We start from the raw sequence: 27,745 nt of genomic DNA, 5'->3' as shown, positions 1-27,745 counted from the left end.
GTCCAGATCCTGTTGTAATCTGAGGTAACCTTCTTCACTGTCCACTGCACCTCCAATTTTGGTGTCATCTGTAAACATACTAACTATACCATTTAAGTGCACATCCAGATCATTTATATAAATGATGAAAAGCAATGGACCCAGGACTGATCCTTGTGACATTCCACTGGTCACAGGCCTCCAGTCTGAAAAACAACCCTCCACCACCACCCTCTGTCTTCTACCTTTGAGCCAGTTCTGTATCCAAATGGCTAATTCTCCCTGTATTCCATGAGATCTAACTTTCCTAACCAATCTCCCATGGGGAACCTTGTTGAACAGCTTATTGAAGTTCAAATACATCACATCCACTACTCTGCCTTCATCAATCCTCTTTGTTACTTCTTCAAAAAACTCAATCAAGTTCGTAAGACATGATTTCCCATGCACAATTCCATGTTGACTATGCCTAATCAGCCCTTGCCTTTCCAAATACATGTACATCCTGTCCCTCAGGATTCCCTCCAACAACTTGCCCACTATCAATGTCAAGCTCACTGGTCTATAGTTCCCTAGCTTGTCCTTACCACCCTTCTTAAAGAGTGGCACCCCATTAGCCAACCTCCAGTCTGCCGACACCTCACCTGTAACTATCGATGATACAAATATCTCAGCAAGAGGTCCAGCAATCATTTCCCTAGCTTCCCACAGAGTTCTAGGGTACACCTGATCAGGCCCTGGGGATTTATCCACTTTTATATGTTTCAAGACATCCAGCACTTCCTCCTCTGTAATATGGGCATTTTTCAAGATGTCACCAACTATTTCCCTACATTCTACATCTTCCATGTCCTTTTCCACAGGAAACACTGATGCAAAATACTCGTTTACTATCTCCCCCATCTCCTGTGGCTCCACACAAAGGCTGCCTTGCTGAACTTTGAGGGGCCCTATCCTCTCCCGAGTTACCCTTTTGTCCTTAATGTATTTATAAAATCCTTTTGGATTCTCCTTAATTCTATTTGCCAAAGCTATCTCATGTCCCCTTTTTGCCCTCCTGATTTCCCTCTTAAGTATACTCCTACTTCCTTTATACTTTTCTAAGGATTCACTCGATCTATCCTGTCTATACATAGAAAGTGAGGACTGCAGATGCTGGGGATCAGAGTTGAGAGTGTGACAGCAGGTCAGGCAACATCCGAGAGCAGGAGAATTGACATTTCGGGCATTAGCCTTTCATCAAGAATGAGGCTTGTGGGTCTGGGGGCTGACAGATAAATGGGAAGGAGGTGGTGCTGGGAGGAAGGTAGCGGGGAATGCAATAGGCAGATAAAGGTAAGGGAGAAGGTGATAGGTCGGAGAGGAAGGTGGAGTGGATCAATGGGAAAGGTGATGGACAGGTCAGGAGGACGGTGCCAATTTGATGGCTTGGGACTGGGATAATGTGGGGGGAGGGGAAATGAGGAAACTGTTGAAATCCACATATATCCCATGTGGTTGCAGGGTCCCAAAGCGGAATATGAGACGTTCCTCCTCCAGGCGTCGGGTAGCAGGGGTTTGGCGATGGAGGAGACCCAGGACCTGCATGTTCTTGACAGAGTGGGAGGGGGAGTTGAAGTATTCAGTGACAGGGTGATAGGGTTGGTTAGTGCGGTGAAACAATCCCCAAGTAGGTGTCCTGTCTCCTGATGTAAAGAAGACCACATCGCGTACAACGGATACATTAGATGACATTGGTGGAGGTACAGGTAAATTTCTGATGGACATGGAAGGATCCTTTGGAGACTTGGATGGAGGTGAGGGGAGTGGTGTGGGTGCAGGTTTCACAATTCCTGCGGTGGCAGGGAATGTGCCGGGAGTCGGTGTGGGCTGATGAGGGTCGTGGACCTGACAAGGGTGTTGCAGAGGGAATGGTCTCTCTGAAATGCTGATAGGGACGGGAAGGGAAATATATCTCTGGTGATGGAGTCTGTTTGTAGGTGGCAGAAATGGCAGAGGATGATGTGATATATGCGGAGGGTCCTCATGTTCCACCCCACCAACCTCTGCTATCCTTTATCAAAAATGCCACTTCCCCTCCTCTCTTGCCTCCCTTTCTATCCTTCCTGTAGCATTTGTATCCTAAACATTAAGCTGCCAGTCCTGCCCATCCCTGAGCCACATTTCTGTAATTGCTATGATATCCCAGTCCCATGTTCCTAACTATGCCCTAAGCCTTCCCTGTTAGGCCTCTTGCATTGAAATAAATGCAGTTTAATTTATCAGTCCTATCTCGTTCTCTGCTTTGTCCCTGTCTGCCCAGACTGATTCGCTCCTTTTCCCTACTGTACCAGTTGAGATCTCCAGCCTTCATAGTTCATGGAAAGGCTGAGGGCCTTGAGGTTGTTCTTGCTACAGAGAAGAAGGTTGAGAGGTGATTTAAAAGAGACGTACAAGATAATCAGAGGGTTAGATAGGGTGGACAGGGAGAGCCTTTTTCCAAGCTTGGGGAAGGCAAACACGAGGGGACACAGCTTTAAAGTGAGGGGAGATAGATCTAAGACAGATGTCAGAGGTAGTTTCTTTACTCAGAAAGTAGTAAGGGTATAGAATGCTTTGCCTGCAACGGTAGTAGATTCGCCAAGTTTAAGTTCATCTAAGTCGTCATTGGACAGGCATATGGACGTGCATGGAATAGTGTAGGTGGGATGGGCTTCAGATTAGTATGACAGGGCGGCACAACATTGAGGGCTGAAGGGCCTGTACTGCACTGTAATGTTCTATGTTCTATGTTCATTGTTTTATTTTGGGTTGTCCAGAGTGGCCTATGTGAAGAGAGATGAGCTGGAGAGCTGGCAGGTACCAATGAGTAAGGCAAAGATTGGGGAGAAGCACATGAGGCTAAAATCAGAGAGTTTTCGAGGATGGGTTAGCCCTCTGCAGAAGAGCTTTAACTGGATCAAGCAACCCGAGAGTCTTGGAACCTATGGGGAAAGAATTTTAAAATATGAGATTTTAGAGGAACTGTGATACAACTAATCATACATTGAGAAAATATCTTACCTGTTACGTATGGATAGCAAAACTATGCTATTGTAAATTACTAATGCACACAGTTACAGCAAGCCACCCCAGGAAAGAGGGAGGCCATGGCTCAGAAGTATTAGTGCTGGACTGTAGATCCCGATAACCTTCTAGGGACCTGACCACAGCAGATGGTGGGATTTCAATTCAATAAATATTTGGAATTAAGAATGTAATGCTGACCATGAATCCATTGCCAATTGTCAGAAAACCCCATCTAGTTCACTCATGCCCTTTAGGGAAGGAAACATCCATCCTTAGCTGGTCTGGCCTACATGTGACTTCAGACCCACAGCAATGTGCTTGGCTCTTAACTACTCTCTGAAATGGCCTAGCAAGCCACCTGTTCAAAAGCAATAAATGCCGGTCTAGCCAGTGACCCCCATGTCCCACGATTGAATAATCTTTTAAAATGTTGATGTGAGATACTGGACTGACTTACATCTTTTGACATCTAAAACTTTATACTGCGTGTTACTTTTTAAATGTTTAAACAAATGGTCAGAAAATCATAAGTTTCCAATAAATTGCTGCCTACTGAGGATTGCTCAGTTTAGGCAAAGTCCAACTCACCCAGAAGTTATAAATTAACTGATGCGAAGCCAGTTTCCAATGCATTGATTCTGTTAATGGCTTGATAGCACTCATTCACCTCAGATATTTATATTGTAATATGAGTGTCATTGGGCCATCTGCAGGAAGGGACAGAATCTTCAATGAAGATGGGTGCAGTTTGAATGGGAATCTTGCTGCAAAATTCTAACTCGACTCAATTGGAGCAATTTAACTTCTTCGTCAGAATGTCAAAGGTTCAAAATTCATTTTGGGGCATGCAAAATCTCTGAAACAAATTGAAATAAGAAAACGATAAATACCCTTAAAAGTGAAAAGAAAAATGAAAAAAGAAATATGGGGGTGAAAATCAAGAAAACTGAAGAAGGGTCACTGGTCCCAAAACGTTAACTCTGCTTTCTCTCCATAGATGCTGCCAGACCTGTGGAGTTTTTCCAGCAGTTTCTGATTTTGTTTCCGATTTCCAGCATCTACAGCTTTTTGGGGTTTTGCTTAAGATTAAAAAACTGTTAATTAAAGCACAAGTTTTTTGATTGTTAGTTTTGATTTTTGCAAAAACATATGTGCATGCACATTTTTAAAATCTTCAAGGTGAGCATGCCTAGTTGGAATTTATCATTGGATTATTAGTGTCAACAGGCACTCTCTTTTGGTTAAAAAAGACAATTACCATAATTTTGTTTATGTGGGTTAAACACAAATGCTATTGTGCAGTATTTCACACAAAGTAACTCCTGCCCCCTTAGGCCATACTATCCTTCTGATTGTTCTGCGCGACAGAAGAATAACTTCAATTTGACTTCCTTCCTCAATCTCTTCTGGAGGTCAAAACGTTGCTAGTAAACTGCTGTCAGTTGTCGGCTCAGTTGGTTTGTTTAGATTAGATTTGGTTTGATTTATTGTAGTCATGTATGCCTAAGAACAGTGAAAGCTTTGTTTGCAAGCAGTACAGGCAGATCATGTTAGGCAAGGACATACAGAGCATCGAGTGCTTAGACAGAGTGAGGTTTACAGGTTGCATTGTACAGGATGTGTGTGAAGCAAGATCAATATTGGCAAGATCAATATTATTTGAAGTTGGAGAGTCCATTCATCAGTCTAATAACAGTAGGGAAGAAGCTGTTCTTGAACCTGTTGGTTCAAGCTTCTTTCCTTGATTCTCAGGAAGACCAATCTGATGTCTGCAGTAGTGATGGAAGGAACAGGTATGTCCAGGGCTATTGGGGTAGTTGACACCCACCATATTATGGTCACTCTTCCCCAGAGAAGCTTGCACCACAATGTAGTTAATTAATCCTCTCTCATTACACAGTACCCAGTCTAAGATGGCTTGCTCTCCAGTTGGTTCCTCGACATATTAGTCAAGGAAACCATACCTCATACATTTTAGGAAACCCTCCTCCATCACATTGCTGTCAGTTTGGTTAGTCCAGTCAATACGTAGATTGAAATCACCCATAATAACTGGTGAACCCTTACAGTACATATCTCTAATTTCCTGTTTGATACAATCCCCAACATCACAACCACTGTTTAGTGGTCTGTACACAACTCCCACGAGCATCTTTTTTCCTTTGGTGTTCCGCAGTTCTACACATACCAATTCCACATTGTCCAGTTAAATGTCCTCCCTTACTATCGCACTAATCCTTCCTTAACTAGCAATGCTACCCCACCTCCCCTTCCTTTCTATCTGTCTTTCCTGAAAATTGAATAACCCTGAACTTCGGGTTCCCATCATTGGTCAACCTGGAGCCAGGTCTCTGTGATCCCAATTACATCATATCAATTAATATCACTGTTCTCGCAGTTAATTGATCCACCTACTTACAAAAGCTCCTCACATTGAGGCACAGAGCCTTCAGACTCATCTTTTTGATATTTATTGCCCTTTTAGAATCATGGTGTAATGTGGCCCTTTTTGATTTTTGTCTTTGGTTTCTCTGCCTTCCACCTTCATGTTTTCCCCGCCCTGTCCTTTGTTTCTGTCCCCACATTAGTCCCCTCTGACTTCCTGCATTGGTTCCCATCCCCCTGCCATATTAGTTTAAACCCTCCCCAGCAGCACGAGCAAACACTCCCCTCTAGGACGTTGGTTCCAGGTACAGAGTGTCCAATCCCACCTCCTGCAGAACTGGTTCCAGTATCCTAGGAATTTGAATCCCTCTCTCTTGCACCATCCTTCAAGCCATGTATTCATCCTAGCTACCCTGCCATTCCTACTCTGACTAGCATGTGGCACTGGTAGCAATCCCAATCTTACTACCTTTGAAGTCCTACTTTTTAGTTCAACTCCTAACTCCTGACTTTCAGCTTGTAGGACCTTATCTCATTTTCTTATCTTTATTGTAGGTGCCTATATGCACCATGTCAGCTGGCTGTTCACCTTCCCCTTCCAGAATGTCCTGCAGCGGCTCAGGGACATCCTTGATTCTTGCACCAGGGAGGCAACATACCATGTCATTTGCGGCCATAGAAACGCCTATCTATTCCCCTTATGATTGAATCCCCTATCACCCCCATAACTCTGCCACTCTTTTTCCTGCCCTCCTGTACAGCAGAGCCAGCCACAGTACCATGAACCTTGCAGCTGCCTTGCCCTGGTGAGTCATCTCCCCCAACAGTATCCAAAACGGTATATTGGTTTTGGAAGGAGATGACCGCAAGGGACACCAGCTCTGCCTGCCTACTCTTCCCCTGTCTGTCGGTCACCCATTCCCGATCTTCCTCAGTAATTTTTATCTGCGGTGAAACCGAGTTACTGAAAGCACTATCCCCGATTCCCTCAGCCTAGTGGATGCTCCAAAGTGAATCCAGCCGCAACTCGAGAGCAGTGAAATGGTCAGACAGGAGCTGCAGCTGGATGTACTTCCTGCACATCGGAAATGTCCCTGAATTCCCACTTCACACAGGAGGAGCGTGGCACAGGTCTGGAACCTCCCGCCATGGCTTAACCCTTAAGTTAACAACAGTAGCAAAACAAAGACAAAACACGGTGGCTCAGTGGTTAGCACTGCTGCCTCACAGCACCAGGGACCTGGGTCGATTCCACCCTTAGGCCACTGTCTGTGTGGAGTTTGCACATTCTCCTTATGTCTTTGTGGGTTTCCTCTGGGTGCTCTGGTTTCCTCCTACAGTCCTAAGATGTACTGGTTCGGGTGGATTGGCCATGCTAAATTACCTGTAGTGCCCAGGGATGTGTAGGTTAGGTGAATTAACCATGGGAAATATAGGGTTACAGAGATAGTAGAGAGATGAGTCTGGGTGGGGGTTGAAGAGTGTGGTGCTAGAAAAGCACAGCCAGTCAGGCAGCATCTGAGAAGCAGTAGAATCGATGTTTCAGACAAAGCCCTTCATCAGGAATGAGATGCTCTTTGGAGAGTTGGTATGGACTTGTGGAGTTGAATGGCCTGTTTCCACATTATAGGGATTCTATGAAAGTAAGAGAGAAGGAAAAACTACTCACCAGTCACTCACTTAGCCGCTGCCTGTGACTTCCCGGTTAAACTTCCTTCTACTTCCCCTTTACCCTCGTGTCTTTAGCAGCTGTTGTAGTTTGCTCCTCCTCTGACTGCGTTACCTCATTGCTGCTTACCCTCCTCACCGAAGGCCAGTATTCACTTAAGCCAACACTTAAACCTTCAGTAACACTTCAATCACAAAGCTGCCCTTCTCAAAATGGCCGCTTTGCTGTAGTTTACCTTCCTTTTATTCACTCCTGGGCAGTGACTGAAACGACTCCTCCCAGAATCCTTCTCAGCAGGGTAAACAAAATTCTAAAGCTGAGAAGTCTGGAACAGACAGTGTGATGTTATTTTTCTCACAGTCCTTTAGGTTTTTGCAATGCTGATATACTCCTGTCTGTTCTTTGATTTGTCACAAAGCAAGTCCTTTTTTTCCTAAAAGCTGTTCCTTGGCTCAAGGATACTCTTCCCTTGATTCTTCTTTCAGAAGTGTAATTTAAATTCGATTACTTTACAGTGTGGAAACAGGCCCTTCGGCCCAACAAGTCCACACCGACCCGCCGAAGTGCAAACCACCCATTCCCCTACATTTACCCCTTCACCTAACACTACGGACAATTTAGCATGGCCAATTCACCTGGCCTGCACATCTTTGTGGCTGTGGGAGGAAACCGGAGCACCCGGAGGAAACCCACGCAGACACGGGGAGAATGTGCAAACTCCACACAGTCAGTCGCCTGAGGTGGGAATTGAACCCGGGTCTCTGGCGCTGTGAGGCAGCAGTGCTAACCACTGTGCCACCGTGGTCCAGTGGTTAGCATTGCAATGATCCAGGCTGGGCTCCGATCAGTCTGGTTTGGTATAGGGATGAAACGGATTTTGAGAGGCCTTTTGTTTATATGTAAACAGATGAGACTTCAGGCCAAAGTGGTCATGTTTCAGAAGTGACCTATATAAAGAAAGGGGAGTGGTCACCTCTCTAGCTGAGCTGAGCAGTTTAGTTCAGTCTGAACTGGTGAGGAGTTCAACAAATGAGTTGTGTGGAAAATCTCCCTCTCTCTTTCTGCCCTTTAACTTCAACCTGTAAGCATGTGTTCCATTTCTACTGGGTTTTAAAGGGAGTTTGCTTATTGGGACTGATGTGTATATTTGGGAGCAGTCTAGTTTGGATAGGGTGAATTCTGGAGGGGTTCTTTATTCTGTTCGTTGTGTTTCATTGTGTAATTTTCTGAATAAAATTTAGTTTGTTTTAAACTCCAGTAGTCCAGCTAGCGAGCTTACACCGGGTAATGTCATTGTACACTTACCAAAACAAATTGCAATTTGAGAATGTTTTGAGTGGTCCAGCCTAGTCCATAACAGATTCGATGGTTGATCAGGTTAATTTGGTCTTTTCTTGTATAAGTTCTTTCTTTTAAAATTTCTTGGTTTTCTAACTTTTTCTTACACAGAGAGAGATGCAATCTTTTGGTATGCATGTACTAGATGTTGTTTTCAACTTTCCCGCTCTTGTGACCACGTAACACACTTTAGCTCAGTAATCAGAGGGCTGTTGCCAAGCAGAATTTCCGTAACTCAAAAGACCCACAGTGGTGTTCAGTCTCAGACTCTCTGTCTTACTGTGACAAAAAGCAACATGGTATTGTACAGCTCAATAACATACACAGCACTTGATTTTCAAATTGAATATAGAATTTCAGTTTATAATCCACAAAAGTGATCCTGTACTGTGCAAATAAAAGTTATGCATCTAACATTTGGTTTTATTTTAATGTGTAAAAGGGGAATGTGACAAACTGATTGCATATTCTCATTGTTCTACCTTTTTCACAGGAGATTTACTGTGATGAAGGTGGAAGGACTACACGTTGTGGTAAGTGAAATGGTTCCCATAATGGAATACAAAACACAGCTATTAGATAATTTGACGTGAAATGTATACAATTAATCATCATTATGATATGGTGGGCTAGGTTAAAATATGCTCTTTGATATGAATTTCTGGTTCACAGTCTTGCAATCATCAAGGAGATGTACACATTGGTTAAATTGCATAAATTGAATAGAAATATGTGAAATTTTGGGGCAGGCTATTGGGGTGGCACAGTGGCTCAGTGGTGAGCACTGCTACCTCACAGTACCAGGGACCCCAGTTCAATTTTGGAGTTTGCACATTCCCCTTCTGTCGACACGGGTTTCCTCCCACAGTCCAAAGATTCGCAGTTTAGGTGGATTGGCCATGCTGAATTGCCCATTGTGTTTATCGATGTGCAGGCTAAGCGGATGAGCCATGGGAAATGAGGGGGGCAAGTCTGGGTGGGATGTTCTTCGGACGGGTTGCTGTGCCTTGAAGGGCCAAATGGCCTGCTTCCACATTGTAGGGATTGTCTGAGTCCAGTGTAAATACTTGGCAATCTATATGTATGTTTTGGTCACCTTGCTATAGGAAGGATGTTATTAAACTGTAAAGGGTGCAGAGGAAATTTACAGGAATGTTGCCAGGACTCAAGGGGCTGAGCTATAGGGAGAGGCTGAACAAGCTATGACTTTAGAATGTAGGAGACTGAGGGGGGATTCTAACAGAAGTGTGTAGGACCATGAGAGGCATGGATAGGGTTAATGCAATCAGTCCTTTTCCTAGGGTTGGGGATTTGAGACCTGGAGGGCATCAGGTTAAGGGGGAAAGAATAAAAGGGAACCCGAGGGCAACCTTTTTACACAGAGAGTGGTACGCATATAGAATGAGCTGCTAGCGAAAGTTTTTGAGGTGGGTACATTAACAAAATTTAAAACGCACTTGGACAAATACATGGATAGGAAAGGTTTAGAAGGCTATGGGCCAAGTGCTGGGAAATGGGGTTAGTGTGGATGGATACTTTGATTGGCAAGGACCAGTTTGGGTCAAAGGGCCTGTCTCCGTGCTGTAGAACTCTATGATTCTATGACTCTATATAAGTTAATCCAGATGTTCCATTCTCACTGTGATGCCTATTAGTTTATTTATGTCGTCTCACAAGTAGTTCATTCAGTTCTTTGCGACCCACCCCCAAGTTTTGCCAATCTTGATGACCTTGTGGTTGCAATGCCCTGCTCACTCAGAAGGTCTAATGCTGACAGATGATTCATTACAGGATATGTAATGAGAATGAATATGTTAATAATGATGCCAAAGATAATTTAACTCTCTCAAATACAGACTTTGAGAGGAGAGGAATGGAAGAGTTGCACTGGAGAACTGTATTACATATTCTGCACCTTAGTATGTGAATCGAAGGGTTTATTGGAACTCCTTGGGGTCAGACTGTCATCACTCTTAGATAAGGAAGGGACTGCGATACAGCAGACTCAAAGAAGCTTAGCTAAGGAGAACTGCCCTGAAGAGTGCAGTGCATAGCATCAATGTAGGGACCTCGGGGGCAGCAGAATGCGTGGGGGTGGAGTGCCGTAGGATTTAATCCATGAAAACTGCAATGTTTTAAAGGAAGTCGGCATGCTTGTACATGAATGTGTGCAAACAAATGGTAACTGCTCTTCCATGAGCCAGTTCATTTTGTGCCTTACGCACCGTGGGCTTAGTTTACTTGTGTAAACAGTAGCCATGTTATACTGGTCCCTCTAAAGTGAGACTAAATTCTCAGCTGTCCTGTGCAGGTTCCAGTCATAAACTTCTGCTGACATTGGGGTTGCAATGTAAATAAAAGCATTACCTCTCCATCAATAAAGGAGCAGTATCACGTGGTTGCTTTAATTCCATTTTAATGTCTTAATTCTTGAGCAGTCAGAGTAGTTTTTTTTTGGTTAGACTCTTAATCAGTTCTAGAATATAAAATGAATAACTGGAACATGGTGAATGCATTGGATTGTAAAACTGTTGTATGACAACCCAGTTAATGTTTTTACCTTCCATCCACCAAGCTGTTTTCCTGGGTTGTCTCTCAGGCAGATCTCTCACTGGGTTTGCCTGAGGTTTCCAATGCAACATGATGTGACACTGGATACCTTTCATGTCCAGCAGGGAACTATTGCATTGGAAATGTTTAACATTTTAAGTGTGGATCATTATTGTCTGACGTTTGGACATTGGTTATACTGTATCCAACACTAACCTTCTCCTAACACCTTTGCGTTCTCTGCTGATTTCGTCTGCAACAGCACTGGGCATGTGCGTAGTCCTCACATGGGGAACCATTCTATTCGTTTACCTCATCTTTGCATCATTGCCAAAATCCCAAACTCAACGCCAGTATCTCAATGTCTAAAAGATATGCTATATTGACAAACATTTCCATTTTCCAATGAGTTCTAGAGCTGACTTCTCCAAATGACCTCAAAAGCTCTCACAGCATTCATAACCAACTACAGATTAAAGGTTTTGTTCCAAACGTACATCCCACTGCCCATAATGTGGGAAAACAATAAAACCTCCAGTTTTCTTAAAAAGCATGGAAATTAGAATGTCAAATATGGGAGACAGGGATATATCAAAACCTCAAATACTCCTGAGCTGGAGTATTCTGGGACCTTGCACAGCCCTGATTTAGAAGATTAAAATGATGTTAATGTCGAATTTACTCAAATCCTCAGTGTTCCCCTCAAACCTGCCCCTGACATTAGATTGTAGAGTTTGTTGAAGCCAGCTGTTCTCATGAGTTGGTATCACTTAACACCTGGAGTTTAATATCAGGAAAAGCTGAACACACAAAGATTGCTGGGAGAGTCCAATGCAATGGCATTGCAGGATTGTGGAGCCTGGAATTGATTGATTCCTGTCCAATAGTTGCAGGGGCTCTGTGGGGAACGGTGGACCACATAAAGATTTAAATTCCCTGTCAGGATTTTGTCTGTTTGGAATCTGTTCTATTATGGCTGGAGCTAATCCTTCTTCCTCTCTTCTTCTGACTTCACCCACCACGCTGAGCCAAATCTTTGCTGCAGGACCTTGAACATAGAAGGCTTTGTCGAGAGTGTGGAGCAAGAGATCAGTGTCAAGAGTGTGGTGCAGGAAAAGCACATCAGGTCAGGCAGCATCTGAGGAGCAGGAGGATCAACATTTCAGGAATAAGCCCTTCATCAGGAATCTTGTGCCCGAAATGTCAATTCTCTTGCTCCCCGGATGCTGCCTAACCTGCTGTGCTTTTCCAGCACCACACTCTCGAATCTGATCACCAGCATCTGCAGTCCTCACTTTCTCCACATAGAGGTCTTAGTCAGTGACTGAGTAGTCATGGCAACTTTTGTCAACTCAATGGTAGTTGAAGCGTGTGTGTGTGTGGTAAACTAATAGCTGGGCTGAAGCAATTACATCCTGAATAATACAATTTCTGCTGCTGGGAAACACCTAACCAGTTTTAGCTATTTCTAACAATATAAAAATTGATATGAGAGCAACATCTGACATCCACTTTGAAAAATATCTGTTCAGCAGGACAAACAGAGGCCACTATGTAACAAAAACAGAGCATGCCGGAGAAACTCAATAGATCTGGCAGCATCTGTGGCGAGTGAAACATTTCGGGTTAACATTTCGAGTCCAGTATAGCTGTTCTTTAGAACTGACCTGCTCCTTTTCTTGACCACAGTATACAGCTTATTGCTGAAGAAAAATCAGACTGGGTTTGAAGTGTTAATTCTCTTTCCCTCTCTACAGATGCTGCCAGGACTGGTGCTTTTCTCCAGCAGTCTCTGTTTCAGATTTCTGGCATCCACAATACTTGGGGGCAACTGTGTGTTATCTAACAGTGTGGGTCTCAGCAGCTGTCAATTCTTCAAGTTGTTATCTGGTTTGCTGTTCACAAAACCCCTAATTACTAATATCGCAATAAAGTCAAGCCCTGAGTGTTGATTTTCAAGTTTGGTGAGTGCGATTGGTTGCCTGTTGTAAAACTTGCGCAATTTCCAGTCCATTGATCTGATGAATTTGGGAATGGTCTGTTTTATGGGAGGGAGCAGTCTGGATATTTGTATTAGTCTTTTACGTGTCACTGGCCAGCTTTTGGGGCCCAACACAAACTGACGTTGGCTGGTTTGCCATTTCAGAAGCATTTAAAAGACTTTATTCTGGGTCTGGAGTTACTAGTAGACCAGACTGAGTAAGGATATTTCTGATGAAGAGTCACTGCACCCAAAATGTTAACTCTGTTTTCTCCTCTCAGATGCTGCCACACCTACTGAGTTTCTCCAGCCAGTTCTGTTTCTGTTCTGGTAAGAATGGCAGATTTCCATAAGAACATAAAACAGAGGAGTAGATATCGGCTACTTAGCCCATCAAGTCTGCTCTGCCATTCGGTGAGATCACGGCTTATCTGACAACCTTTAATTTCCCTTTCCTGCCTTTTCCCCATTCCCTTTACTGATTAAAAATCTGCTCTCTCAGCTTTGATTATATTTAATAGCCCAACCTCAACAGCCTTCTGCAGTAAATCATTCCACAAATTCACTCCCCTCAGAGTGAAGATTTCCTTCCCTAAATGTATTAATGAACCAAATGGGTTATTTCAGCAATAGCATCATGTTTAGTAAGATTTGTTTGCAATTCTGTAGGTTTTAATTGAATTTAAATTCCGCCAAGCTGCAAAGGGATTTAAATTCAGATCCCTAGAGCATTAGCCTGGCCTTTTGAATTAAAAGTTCACGTTTTCTTTGTGCTTTCCCATTTGCTTTTGTGGCTTGGTTCAGAATGATGCCACTAAGACGGCATTACTGTGCCAATGTTTGGTGACCTTGGAGTAACAAGCCCTACATATTGCACTGTGCTGAAACAAAGGAGCATCTCTGTTGCTCTGTGACAGGGCTGCTAATGATGCCACTCTAAATTGGTCCATTATATTAACTATTAGCGTAGGTTGGCATCCATCACAAATCTAGAAACAGCTCACTGGCTGGCATAGGAACAGGAGTTGAGACATTGACCGAGACTGAAACGGTGGCTCAGAGGAGGTGAACAATGGCAAGTGGTTGTACTGTGCAGCTGGGAGCTTGACTTTGGTTTAGGAAGACTAAAGAAGACACTAATGAACCAAATGGGTTCATTAGGGAGAAGAGAGGAGAAGGGAAGTTCACTATTGGCAGTAGCAGATTAAAGAAAACAGTCAACCTGTAGAGAAGGCAAGGAAAACTGGCAAAGCAAAGTTTAAAAAAGAGAAGTTGATTAAAACAAAGAGTTGTCAAAGCAAAGGAAAAAAATGCAAATAAGGGTGGGAATATCTACACATCTAAGAGATTACCATTGTAACTTTAATGCAGTAAAATGAGATTCCAATGGCCTTCCAGTCGATTTGAAATTTACAGCATGATTTTGTTCTTTCCCAGCTTCAGCGTACGTTCAGAGCAGCAGGAAGTCAAGTTTCTTTGAAAGATAGAAGTACACTGTTTTACTTTGTGCAATAGTGGAGCTCAGGTATGTTAGGGGATGCTTAAAGTAATGGCCAATTGCTGGAAAATTGCAAAACTGCTGCTTAACTGGATAAATAGTTATTGAGACCTGTATTGCAGGCCAATCCAATGGCAAGAAACCAGGCCAGAGAATTGTAAAATCCATGCCCTTTTTTGAAAAAGGATAAGCCCAATGACGACAGGCCAATAATTTTAACTGTGGTGATGAGTAAAATTTTAGAAACGATAATCTGGAACACAATTAACAGTTACTTGGGCACGAGGATTACTTAAGGAAAGCCAGATGAATTTACGTCTAAGAGCATGTCCAATTTGATTGGGTTTTTTGATGAGGTGGTTAATGAGGGTAATGTGGTTGATGTGTATATGGACTTCTAATGAGGTTTCATTAAGTTCCACAGAGCAGCCTTGTCAGCACATGAACTAACAAGAGCAGTGGCAGCATGGATAGGATGTTAACTGAGGAACAGGAAATGGAGAGCAGTGGGGAACAGTTGGTTTGTGGACTAAAGGAGATGTAGAGTGGGGCTCCTCAGGAATCTGAACCAGAGCCACTACATATCTTTGTCCAGATAAGTAGCTTTGAGTTGGGTGTAGAGATTTCAAAGTTTGAAGATGATACAAAGCATGGATGGCTGGTGGTTGGTTGGGTCGTCATGGCTGAAATGTCATGTGGAGAACTGTGAAGTGACACAGATTGCTGGGAGCAATGAAGGCAGGAAATATGAAATAATGGATGTGGGAGCAGAAGGGCCTGAGGATTTTGACGGTGGCAGGACAGATTGAGAAAGTGATTAAAGCAGCATAAGGGCTTTATAAACTGAAGCATTAGATACTAAAGTGCGGACGTTATGGTGAATCTTTATAAAATGTTAGTTCAACCTCACTTGGAGCATTGCGTCCAATTCTGGGCACTGACTTTTTGTTAAAGAAGGAAAATCATCATCTTGTTAGAGAAAAATCATTGAGAATGGGAGGAGGGACTTCAATTATGTGGATGTTTTGGAGAGGGAGTGAATTCCGGAGAGGAGATTTGCTCAAGACATGAGCAATCTGGACAGAGTAGATAGGGGGAAATTGTTCCTGCTGTTGAAAGGATCAAAAACCACAGATTTAGGGAGATTGGCTAAACACGCAATGACAGGATGAGGAAAATCCTTCTCACACGGTGGGTGGCTAGACCTGAGGCTGTGTTGATGGAGGCAGATGAAATTGAGGCATTGAATTGAACTTTTATCTGAAAAGGAAGCACGTGAAAATAGATAAGTCCCCTGGGCCTGATGGCATTTATCCTAGGATTCTCTGGGAAGCAAGGGAGGAGATTGCAGAGCCATTGGCCTTGATTTTTATGTCCTCGTTGTCTACAGGAATAGTGCCAGTAGACTGGAGGCTAGCAAATGTGGTTCCCTTGTTCAAGAAGGGGAGTAGGGATAACCCTAGTAACTGTAGGCTGGTGAGTCTCACTTCTGTTGTGGACAAAGTCTTAGAGAGAATTGTAAGGGATAGGATTTATGAACATCTGGATAGGAATAATGTGATCAAGGATAGTCAACATGGTTTTGTGAAGGGCAGGTCGTGCCTCACAAACCTTATTGAATTCTTTGAGAAGGTGACTAAGGAGGTAGACGAGGGTAAAGTGATAGATGTGGTGTATATGGATTTTAGTAAGGTGTTTGATAACGTTCCCCATGGTAGACTACTGCAAAAAATACGGAGGTATGGCATTGAGGGTGAGTTGGAGGTTTGGATTGGGAATTGGCTGGCTGGAAGAAGACAGAGGGTAGTAGTTGATGGTAAAGGTTCATCTTGGAGTGCAGTTACTAGCGGTGTTCCGCAAGGATCTGTTTTGGGACCATTGTTATTTGTCATTTTTATAAATGACCTGGAGGAGGGGCTAGAAGGTTGGGTGAGCAAGTTTGCGGATGATACGAAAGTCGGTGGAGTTGTTGACAGTGAGGAAGGATGTGTCAGGTTACAGTGGGATATAGATAAGTTGCAGAGCTGGGCAGAACGGTGGCAAATGGAGTTCAATGTAGGTAAGTGTGAGGTGATTCACTTTGGTAAGAGTAACAAAAAGACGGGGTACTGGGCTAATGGTCGGACACTTGGTGGTGTGGATGAGCAGAGGGATCTTGGTGTCCATGTACACAGATCTCTGAAAGTTGCCACCCAGGTAAATAGTGCGGTGAAGAAGGCATATGGCGTACTGGCTTTTATTGGTAGAGGAACTGAGTTCCGGAACCCTGAGGTCATGTTGCAGTTGTATAAGACTCTGGTGCGGCCGCATCTGGAGTATTGTGTGCAGTTTTGGTCGCCATACTATAGGAAGGATGTGGAGGCACTGGAACGGGTGCAGAGGAGGTTTACCAGGATGTTGCCTGGTATGGTAGGAAGATCATATGAGGAAAGGCTGAGGCACTTGGGGCTAATTTCATTGGAGAAAAGAAGGTTTAGAGGTGACTTGTAGAGGTGTACAAGATGATTAGGGGTTTAGATAGGGTTGACCATGAGAACCTTTTTCCACGTATGGAGTCAGCTATTACGAGGGGGCATAGCTTTAAATTAAGGGGGGGGTAGGTATAGGACAGATGTTAGGGGTAGATTCTTTACTCAGCGAGTCGTGAGTTCATGGAATGCCCTGCCAGTAGCCGTGGTGGACTCTCCCTCATTATGGAGGTTTAAACTGGCATTGGATAGGCATATGGAGGATAGTGAGCTAGTGTAGGTGAGGTGGGCTTGGATCGGCGCAACATCGAGGGCCAAAGGGCCTGTACTGCGCTGTATTTTTCTATGTTCTATGTGTGAGGTTGTGAGGAGAGGTGGGGAGTGGCACTCTTGCCAAACATGACTGGATGCATGTCTTCCTTTTGTGCTGAAACATATCTGCCTTGAAGACATGAAAATCCCAACTCCTTGCTTTTGACTGACTTTGGGAGAGGCAGCTAAAGCCTGGAATTAGCATGTCCACATTTAACCCTGGAGCCCCTATCACGATACTGATGCCTTTGCTGGTCCTTGAGACGAGTGACACCATGATTTGTTTAGACCCCCTTTGAGAGTGTGCAATCACTTCTGACAGCTCAGCAGACTCTGCCGTCCTATCCATCATTGTCCCCTTTGGCTGTCACCTTTCCCTCAGCTACTGAATACAATCCCGGTCAATCCCCTGACCTGAGGTAACTGCAGCTTTGGTGACACCATGTACTGTTTGTTTGATGCCACACTACAGGTGTGGGTTTGAGACAGACTAGTTGAGTACAAGGTAAAGTCAAAAACTGTCTTCAGGTTTAGATGGGTAGGCGATGGCCAAGTGGCATTATCGCCAGACTATTAATCCAGTGGCGAAAAGTGTGGTGCTGGGAAAAGCACAGCAGGTCCGGCAGCATTCGAGGAGCAGGAGAGCCGACGTTTTGGGCATAAGCCCTTCACATTCCTGATGACAGGCTTATGCTTGAAATATCGACTCTCCTGCCCCTCGTATACTGCCTGACCTGCTGTGCTTTTCCAGCGCCACACTTTTTAACTCTGACTCTCCAGCATCTATAGTCCTCACTTTTTATTAACCCATAGAACCGGGTAATTTTCTAGGGACATGGGCTTGAATCCTGCCACAGCAGATGGTGGAACTTGAATTCAATACTAATCTGGAAATAAGACTCGAATAATGATGACAAAACCATTGTTGATTGTTGGAAAAACCCATCTGGGTCACTAATGTCGTTTGGTGAAGGAATCTTCTATCCTTACCTGGCCTGGCCTTCATGTGACTCAAGACCCAAATCAATGTGGGTGACTCTTAAACTGCCCTCTGGGCAATTAGGGAAGGGCAATAATACTAGCTGGCTAGTGACATGCATGAATAATCAAAAATTCAAAATAATACTTCATTATACACCAATACAGCAGTACGTGATAATCCCAGACTCATCTTCTATTTACAGTTGGTAAAGACTAATCTACCTTCGTTTTGTATTCATATCCATGTGTTTGTAAGACTCTCGCATGGGTTTATTATATTTTGTGAAGTAGAGGGCCACGACATCATCAATAGCTTGCTCCAGGGTCTTGAAACCCTTTGATTATGTATGACCATCACCCACTGACTGACTACTGCCCATTGCCCACATTGATTTTGCAAAAAAAAACCCAAATAGCCAAGCAGCAAGGCCCAGGCTTATTTTGTTTAACTGCCAGAACTGACCATGGCCTAACCCCTGGACATGCATTGGACCTAATTCTTGAGTAACTGTAGCCAACGAGAAATGGCTCAGCCTCTGGACTGGTTTCCATTACCCCCCAATGGCACTAGCATGCACCCTTGCCCCATGAAGCGTGCCTCCTCTTCCCCTTTCACCCATTGCCTTGATGTTCAAGCACAATGCAGTGTGTTTGCTGCAAAAGTGGCTGGTACATGCACTAGCTCTGACATTGATGCAGCATTCTGCCACTCAACAACTTGTAATCCCTCCTTTCACATCTCCCTCTTTGCTGGTTCATAAAGCTGCCCGCCTTTCCTTCTGTACTGTAATGTCATGTATGGAGGGAAAAGCTGCCAGCTGACCCTACCTGCCACCTTTGCCCATTGCCAAGCAATGATGGAGCCAGGAGGCATACATGCCCTAGTCAACAAGGAGGCAGCTCCTGCAGTTGGAACACTCCCTGCCACAACGATGGCAAGGAGAAATGCAAGAGTCTCAGGCAAGGCATTGTACACACCCAGGCTGGAGACCTGGGGGCAGAGCACCCAACTTGTCAAGATCCCAACCAAACAGAAACTGTTGGAGAAATCTTCAGAAGGCCCACTGGACCAAAAACGTTGACTCTGCTTTCGGTCCATAGCTGCTGTCAGACCTGTTGAGTTTCTCCAGCACTTCCTGGTTTTGTTTCAGATTTCCAGCATCCACAGTTCCTTGTCTTTGGGTGATGCATTTGGAATTCTGAAGCATGCATTATCTCAATTGATCAGAGATGAATTGAGAAAGGGATGTTAATTCTGACTTGTCAGATAATCAACTGGACCCAAGTGCATGTATGTCAACTCCTCACCACCTGAGAAAGTGAACTCACTGTCTAAAGGAGGAGAAATTATTCGCAAACATTTATCTCAAGAATCTAATTCTTGGACCTTACCTGATTAACTTATCACATTCATCCTTATTCTCAGCACCTCAGGGAGTGGAAAATTGTGCACTATGTAACACATCCTCACAATACTTATTAATACTACATCTACTGCTGTGAGACAGCATATTGTCCAACTCAAACCAACACCTCAAAGAAACCGTCCATTTGCAAATTCCAAACTACAAGTGCTTACTTTTGAAATAAGAGTTTAATAATATTGCTTTAAACTAAGAGTGTTCCTTTTGCTATTGAAAGTGAATAATTGATATAAATATAAGGCTTGTCCATGCTACCGGCTTAATGCCTCCTGCCTTAATAGCAACAGCGGAGGTCACAATGCACAGTGTCTGATGTATTTCTCCAAACAAGTATTAAACTTGAGTGCCTGGTTCTTTTGTTTGGATGTTTTTGTTTTGAAGCCGAAATTCCCAGTGCGTAAAATGAGGCTGGCTCCCTTATGTGTGTACGTGCTACCAGCACAACCATGGACTGTGCACCAGCCAAGCAACTGAACACGCCTAAGCTCTGGGTCACCTTGTCTAGTTTAACAGTTTTGGCTTCGACGTAAATGTGGATTGTGTGTGCTCTTACCACATGCTGTTATCTCCTGGTCAGCAGACATTGAAGTGTGACTCAGTGGAAATTCCCAGGTCTGAAGGGTTTACCAACCTTTTCACGTTTCGCTGGGCTTTCCTCATGGGCTTGTGACTTCCAGAATCTACACGACTGTCGCATCAAAACACCATTGTTCAAGATTATTTCACGACCCGCATCCTTCAAATGATTTGGTGCCAAACAAAACAATTCTTCGAATGTTTTCCCTGCAACGAATGGTGGGTTTTCTCAATAGGTTAGCCCTGATTAACATGAACTTGGTGGATTTGATTGGATAAATCTCTGGAGATTAGATGTACACTCATTAATCCCCATGCAGAATCTGTACTTTTATGACAAGTGCCTGTTTGCAACACTTGTAGTGCTTGGGCGGCATGGTGGCACAGTGGTTAGCACTGTTGCCTCACAGCGCCAGAGACCCGGGTTCAATTCCCGCCTCAGGCAACTGACTGTGTGGAGTTTGCACGTTCTCCCCGTGTCTGCGTGGGTTTCCTCCGGGTGCTCCGGTTTCCTCCCACAGTCCAAAGATGTGCAGGGTCAGGTGAATTGGCCATGCTAAATTGCCCGTAGTGTTAGGTAAGGGGTAAATGTGGGGATATGGGTGGGTTGCGCTTCGGCGGGTTGGTGTGGACTTGTTGGGCCGAAGGGCCTGTTTCCACATTGTAATGTAATCTAATCTAATCATGTTTTGTGTTGCCATTCACATGACTTTCCCATGTTTACATAGGGTCTTTTATCAACTGTTCAAACAGCTTGGCAACCCAGTCAGGCAGGTGTGTGCTGTTTCTGGGAACAAAGCTGGATTCGAATTGGATACTTAGTATCTGGTGACCGCAAGAACAGAATGACCCTTGGCCACATTCTAGTAATTTGGTTATCAATTCCACAATTCTTTTTTTTCTCATTTTGATTTATTACTGTCACGTATACATTGAGAAGTTTTATTCTGCATGCAGTACAGGCAAATCATACCATACAAAGTGCACAAGGGTAAGAGAACAGAGCGAGGAATACAATGTTACTGCTCCAGAGAAGGCACACAAAGAGTGAAATCAACATTAAATTTAAAATTTGGGAGGTCCATTCAGAAGTCTAATAACAGCAGGGAAGAAGCTGTTCTTGAATCTGTTGGCATATGTGTGTTTAGGCGTATATCTTCCATCCAACAAAAGAGGTTGGAAGAGATTATAACCGGGGTGGGAGGGGTCTTTGATGATGTTGGCTACCTTCCTGAGGCAACAGCAAGTATAGACGAAGTCAGTGGTTGGAAGGTTGGCTTGCGTGATGGACTGGGCTGTGTTCACAGCTCTCTGTAGTTTCTTATGGTTTCTTGGACAAGGACATTATCATTGTAGCAAAGCTCGAAGCTTGGTCAAACTAGAAGATACACATTTCCAGGAAGCAACAAACAGAAACATGAGAAAAATGTAAAATGTAAAAATGTAACAGAATCGTCAAGGCCAATGCGAGAGATTAGTCAGTGCCTGAGCCGTCAATGCTGCTTCCTGCAGGATCCATTCCATTTCCACTAGGCTCCTGGTCTCCTGCTGCATGTACTGTACTTTATTTAACAGCTCTGGCATGTGGTGAATTGCTGCTACAGTCACAGTGACAGCCGGAGCAGATTGGAGAGAGATAGCACAGTTCAAACATCAGAGCTGTCGACATGGCACGTGGGCATCCACCTAATTGTGCACTTTTTTCAAATATGCACCCCGCATGCTCCTCCAGCAGTGCGGAGGGGATGTAGGCCCGGCTACTCAAGATGGTGGCACTGGGCACAGTAGGCCTGTCTACTCCAGGCCGGCCACTTGCTTCTTCTCTCTCTTTCCCATCTTTTTTCTATTTCTTCTTCTTTTCTTCATCTTCCTGATGTCACACGGAGGCATTGGCGGTGACTGGAGTGCGGGCTCCTGGCTTCATAGGCCCCATGCATGGACTCCTGGTATTGGTAGTGAGGTGTCGGCTGCAGCAATGGTGGAGCAGAGAGTCCTGGCTGCGGTAGGCCCAGGGCAGGGACCAAGCAGGAGTCCTGGAGCAGTATTTGGTACCCCAGATGATGAACATGAACTCTATTTAAGTATTTTATTTTTATTGGTTTGTACCTCAAAATGGCACCAGATTGTGGCGACAGAATAATTTTTGCTGTATTGCTCAAGATGTATGTGACAATAATCATTCATTCAGTCATGAACCATTCATTCATACATCATTCATTCATTAATTCATTCATTTCTGGGGGAAGAAGAATGTTTACAGTCAGATTTGGAACTGGTAACAACAACCCACCCTTTGAGGAATCAACCATCCAACATGTCCTCAGCCTGGAAGAAATGGGGGAGGCATGGCGATGGGTTTTCAGCTGTGTCAGTTACCCAGTTGACTGAGATGAAGACAATATTTCTGTTAGGGCACAAATATCACTTCCAAGAAAGCAAAGATTTGTTTGCGAACATTATTGTTTGGCAATGGCTGAAAATCATTTGGTGATGCATATTTGTTGACCGTATGGTATAAGAGCAGAATTAGGCCATCCACCCCATCGAGTCTGCTCCGTCATGAATGCTATCTCAAAACTTGGGGATACTTTTATCTTTGAATAACTTATCAGCTTCCTCGGCTACATGTTAACATTGATTCTAGTGTATTCATCCCCAAATTTGGCATCTTATGCACGATGGATTTGTTGATAAATGGACTCTCTGACTGCTCATGTGACAATGTCTGGAGGACTCAGCCCTTCTTTGTCTCCAGTTCCACTCTTTCTCTTTGAGTGTACTCGACTAAACTAAAACTCCCACAGGACCCAGAGTTGGAGTCACTGGATCACTCATAACAATGTCTCATGTTCTGTTCCTTGCAAGATAACTGCCAACACTCCCACCATTCCATATGGCTTTGAAGAACAGCAGAAAGTTCTCCATGTCCTGACCAATGTTGATTATTTACTGAATCAACTGTTGTTTGTGGGAGTTTGCTGGTTGCAAATTCGCTCACCAGTAATAACAGTAACTGTATTTATGAGAGATAAGTTTCCATATAAATGTAACCAATTGTGTGCATGTTTCTGTGTGACTATGCCCTCTATACACAGTTAATTATGGACTGGAAGATAAGCCTGTGCTTAACAGAACCTTGGTTAACATTTAAGCAGTATTTAGATATTCACTTGCATTGCTGAGCCTCCACAGCTGTTGGCCAAAAGCTGGGAGATGGGATTAGTTTAGTCAGATCTTTGTTGGCTGGCATGGACAGGACAGATCGGTGTTGGAAACCTCTGAGTCAATAATGAATCTTAAACAAGCCAAAAACATCAGCATGACCTTTGTGTAAAGTTGCTTTAAATTGGTTTTGATCTCAGAAGAAATGTTAGCATGAGGCAAAATTTGCTCCCTGTTACATTACTACAAACTCACCAAATTATTATTTTTTAACACAAATTATCACATACCTCATGTTCCCACAGGTCATTGATTTTATCTGTTTAAATGGATATTAATGTCACACTTAATTACAAGGTGCTAATTGACAACACACACTATCAGGGAGTTTCGCTTGTAGGTTCAACTATTGAAACATCTTCCTCATTTTAAGCTTGAAGTTGGTTAATTATATATTTGTTACTTAGATCTATCTCTACTTACCATTCAACCTTTTTTAGCTACATCAATCAGTTCTGGCCAAACGTTGATAACTCCGTTTCTTATTAAAGTAGTCTTTGTCTTTGCCTCAATCCATGATAGAGCAATGAATTGAGATATACTCCCTTGCAATAGGCAAAGTGCCTTTGCTCATCCTCCACTGCTTTTCAGGAACTTAAATAAGGTGAATACAATGGTGTGAGTATAAGGGCTTGGATCTAGAGAACAACATTGTATGTAAACATGGCAAGGTGATTCTGAATGGTGTAAGAAAGAAAGAAATGTGACGATAAAGGAGGATCTATCAGGCATAATTGCAAACACGTTCAAAAGATCAATTTACATTTGTGTAGTCCCTTTAATGTCCCATGCTCCACAGGAGCATTCTCAGATTTTAATTCACAATGTGAGTCTCATTGGCTGGACCAGCATTTATTGTCCATCGCAGTCAATCACATTGCTGTGGGTCTGGAGTCACCTGTTGACCAAACCAGATAAGGACAACAGTTTGCTTCCCTGAAGGACACAGGCCAATCAGATGGGCTTGTCCCCTGACAGTCAGCAATGGTTTCACAGTCCTCATCAGAATCTTATTTCCAGGTTTTTATTGAATTCAAATTCCAGTGTGTGTCATGGGCAGGATTCAAATCCAGATCCCCAGACCTGGTCTCTGGATTACTAGTGACAGTACAGCTAGGCCCTTGCTTACTATTAAATGGTGACGTTTGACCCTGAGCCCGTGTAAGAGGTAGCAGGACAGGTGAAAAGAGCAAAGACGTAAAGGAGGACGAAGAGAATTTTGGAGGTCATTCCAGAGTTAAGAACCTAATTTTCTGAAGACCGTGAAGGCGAAGTGGTGAAAATGGGAGATGTGTGAGAAGCTTGAATTTAAAGAGGATGTTTAAACAAGGGATGTGCAGGGGGCAGTGGAGATTCAGAATGCTGGTCCTCAGATATTGCCTTCTGCAATTCATCATCTTCTTCGAACCAAATCAATGCCATAAGAATGCCCTTTGTCAGATGGTGTGAGTCCTCACTGTGAGAGAATTGGTTCTTATAAACCTGAACGGACAGCAAGAATACACCTCTGGCCTTGGTGCCTCACAATCTCCTCACAATCACAGCCTAAGTGGTGACACAGTGGCTCAGTGATTAGCACTATTGCCTCACAGCGCCAGGGAAATGGGTTTGATTCCAGCCTCGGGTGACTGTCTATGTGGAATCTGCATTTCTCCCCGTTTCTGCATGGGTTTCCTCCGAGTACTCCGGTTTCCTCCTATAATCCGGGCAACTGTCTGTGTCCAGTTTGCCCATTCTTCACATCGGCTTCCTCTGGGTGCTCCGGTTTCCTCCCACAGTCCAAAGATGTGCAGGTTAGGTGGATTAGCCAGGCTAAATTGCCCATAGTGGCCAGAGTGTGCAGGCTGGGTTGATTGGCCATGGGGAATGCAGGGTTGTGGGGATGGGTCTCAGTGGGATGGTCTTCCGAGGTTCGGTGTTGACTTGTCAGTTTGAATGGCCTGCTTCCACACCATAGGGATTCTGTGTAAGTGGTGTTTTGATCTTGAAGCTGCTCCTTAAATGACAAGATCAAAAATCAAACAACACTAGGCTCTAGACCAACAGGTTTATTTCAAAGCACTAGCTTTCAGAGCATTGCTCCTTCCTCTAGTATGATAGGCAGGTAGAAGACACAGTATTTATCAGCAAAAAGTTGACAACTTTGAAACCAGCTGCCCTTGTTGAATCCTTAATTAACAAGAACATTGCTTGGTCTTTATTGGCTAGTGCCCAGTTCTTGTTCCATTTAGTTGAGTGAGGTTAGCTGTAATGGATAAGAGGTGTAACTGTGAGACTCATATCATGGCATGATCAACTACAATTTTACCGACTCCATGTTCTAATCAAGTTATGAATGTATCCATAATTTTATCCATGAGGTCAGGAGCCATGAGATCTGAGTACAGGAGCCATGAGACCTGAGTGCAGGGGCCATGAAGCCAAGTACAGGGACTGTGAGGCCTGAGTACAGGAGCCATGAGACCTGAGTACAGGGGCCATGAGACCTGAGTACAGGGGCCATGAGACCTGAGTACAGGAGCCATGAGACCTGAGTACACGGGCCATGAGACCTGAGTACACAGGCCATGAGACCTGAGTATAGGGGCCATGAAGCCTGAGAACAGGGGCCATGAGGCCTGAGTACAGGGGCCGTGAGGCCTGAGTACAGGGGCTGTGAGGGCCTGAGTACAGGGGCCATGAGACCTGAGTACAGGGGCCGTGAGGCCTGAGTACAGAAGCCATGAGACCTGAGTACAGGGGCCGTGAGGGCCTGAGTACAGGGGCCATGAGACCTGAGTACAGGGGCCGTGAGGCCTGAGTACAGAAGCCATGAGACCTGAGTACAGGGGCCGTGAGGTCTGAGTACAGGAGCCATGAGACCTGAGTACAGGGACAGTGAGGCCTGAGTACAGGAGCCATGAAGCCTGAGTATAGGGGCCATGAGACCTGAGTACAGGGACTGTGAGGCCTGAGTACAGGAGCCATGAAGCCTGAGTACAGGGGCCATGAGACCTGAGTACAGGGACTGTGAGGCCTGAGTACAGGAGCCATGAAGCCTGAGTACAGGGACCATGACGCCTGAGTACAGGAGCCATGAAGCCTGAGTACAGGGGCCATGAGACCTGAGTACAGGGGCCGTGAGGCCTGAGTACAGGAGCCATGAGGCCTGAGTACAGGAGCCATGAGACCTGAGTACATGGGCCATGAGACCTGAGTACAGGGGCCGTGAGGCCTGAGTACAGGGGCCGTAAGGCCTGAGTACAGGGGCCATGAGACTTGCGTATGAGAGCCATGAGACATGAGTACACGGGCCGTGAAGCCTGAGTACAGGAGCCATGAGACCTGAGTATGAGAACCATGAGGCCTGAGTACATGGGCCGTGAGGCCTGAGTACCGGAGCCATGAGACCTGAGTACAGGAGCCATGAGACCTGAGTACGAGAGCCATGAGGCCCAAGTACAGGGTCAGCGAGGCCTGAGTACGAGAGCCATGAGGCCTGAGTACAGGAGCCATGAGACCTGAGTACGAGAGCCATGAGGCCCAAGTAGAGGGTCCGTGAGGCCTGAGTACGAGAGCCATGAGGCCTGAGTACAGGAGCCATGAGACCTGAGTATGAGAGCCATGAGACCTGAGTACAGGAGCCATGAGGCCTGAGTATGAGAGCCATGAGACCTGAGTACAAGAGCCGTGAGGCCTGAGTACGAGAGCCGTGAGACCTGAGTGCATGTGCCATGAGGCCTGAGTACAGGTGCCATGAGGCCTGAGTACAGGAGCCATGAGGCCTGAGTACAGGTGCCATGAGACCTGAGTACAGGGGCCGTGAGGCCTGAGTACAGGGGCCGTGAGGCTTGAGTACAGGGACCGTGAGGCCTGAGTACAGGGGCCATGAGGCCTGAGTACAGGAGCCATAAGGCCTGAGTACGAGAGCCATAAGGCCTGAGTACGAGAGCCATAAGACCTGAGTAGGAGAGCCATGAGACTTGAGTAAGAGAGCCATGAGGCCTGAGTACAGGGGCCATGAGACCTGAGTACAGGGGCCACGAGACCTGAGTACATGGGCCGTGAGGCCTGAGTACCGGAGCCACGAGACCTGAGTACAGGAGCCATGAGACCCGAGTACGAGAACCATGAGGCCCAAGTACAGGGTCAGCGAGGCCTGAGTACGAGAGCCATGAGGCCTGAGTACAGGAGCCATGAGACCTGAGTACGAGAGCCATGTGGCCCAAGTGGAGGGTCCGCGAGGCCTGAGTACGAGAGCCATGAGGCCTGAGTACAGGAGCCATGAGACCTGAGTATGAGAGCCATGAGACCTGAGGACAAGAGCCGTGAGGC

This window comes from Chiloscyllium plagiosum, unplaced genomic scaffold (genome assembly GCF_037043375.1).
Source record: "Chiloscyllium plagiosum isolate Xiang-an unplaced genomic scaffold, Cpla_swu_hap1 HiC_scaffold_22, whole genome shotgun sequence".
NCBI classification, from domain to species: Eukaryota; Metazoa; Chordata; class Chondrichthyes; order Orectolobiformes; family Hemiscylliidae; genus Chiloscyllium; species Chiloscyllium plagiosum.
The sequence above is the reverse complement of the archived record's forward strand: the minus strand, read 5'-3'. Positions refer to the sequence as shown.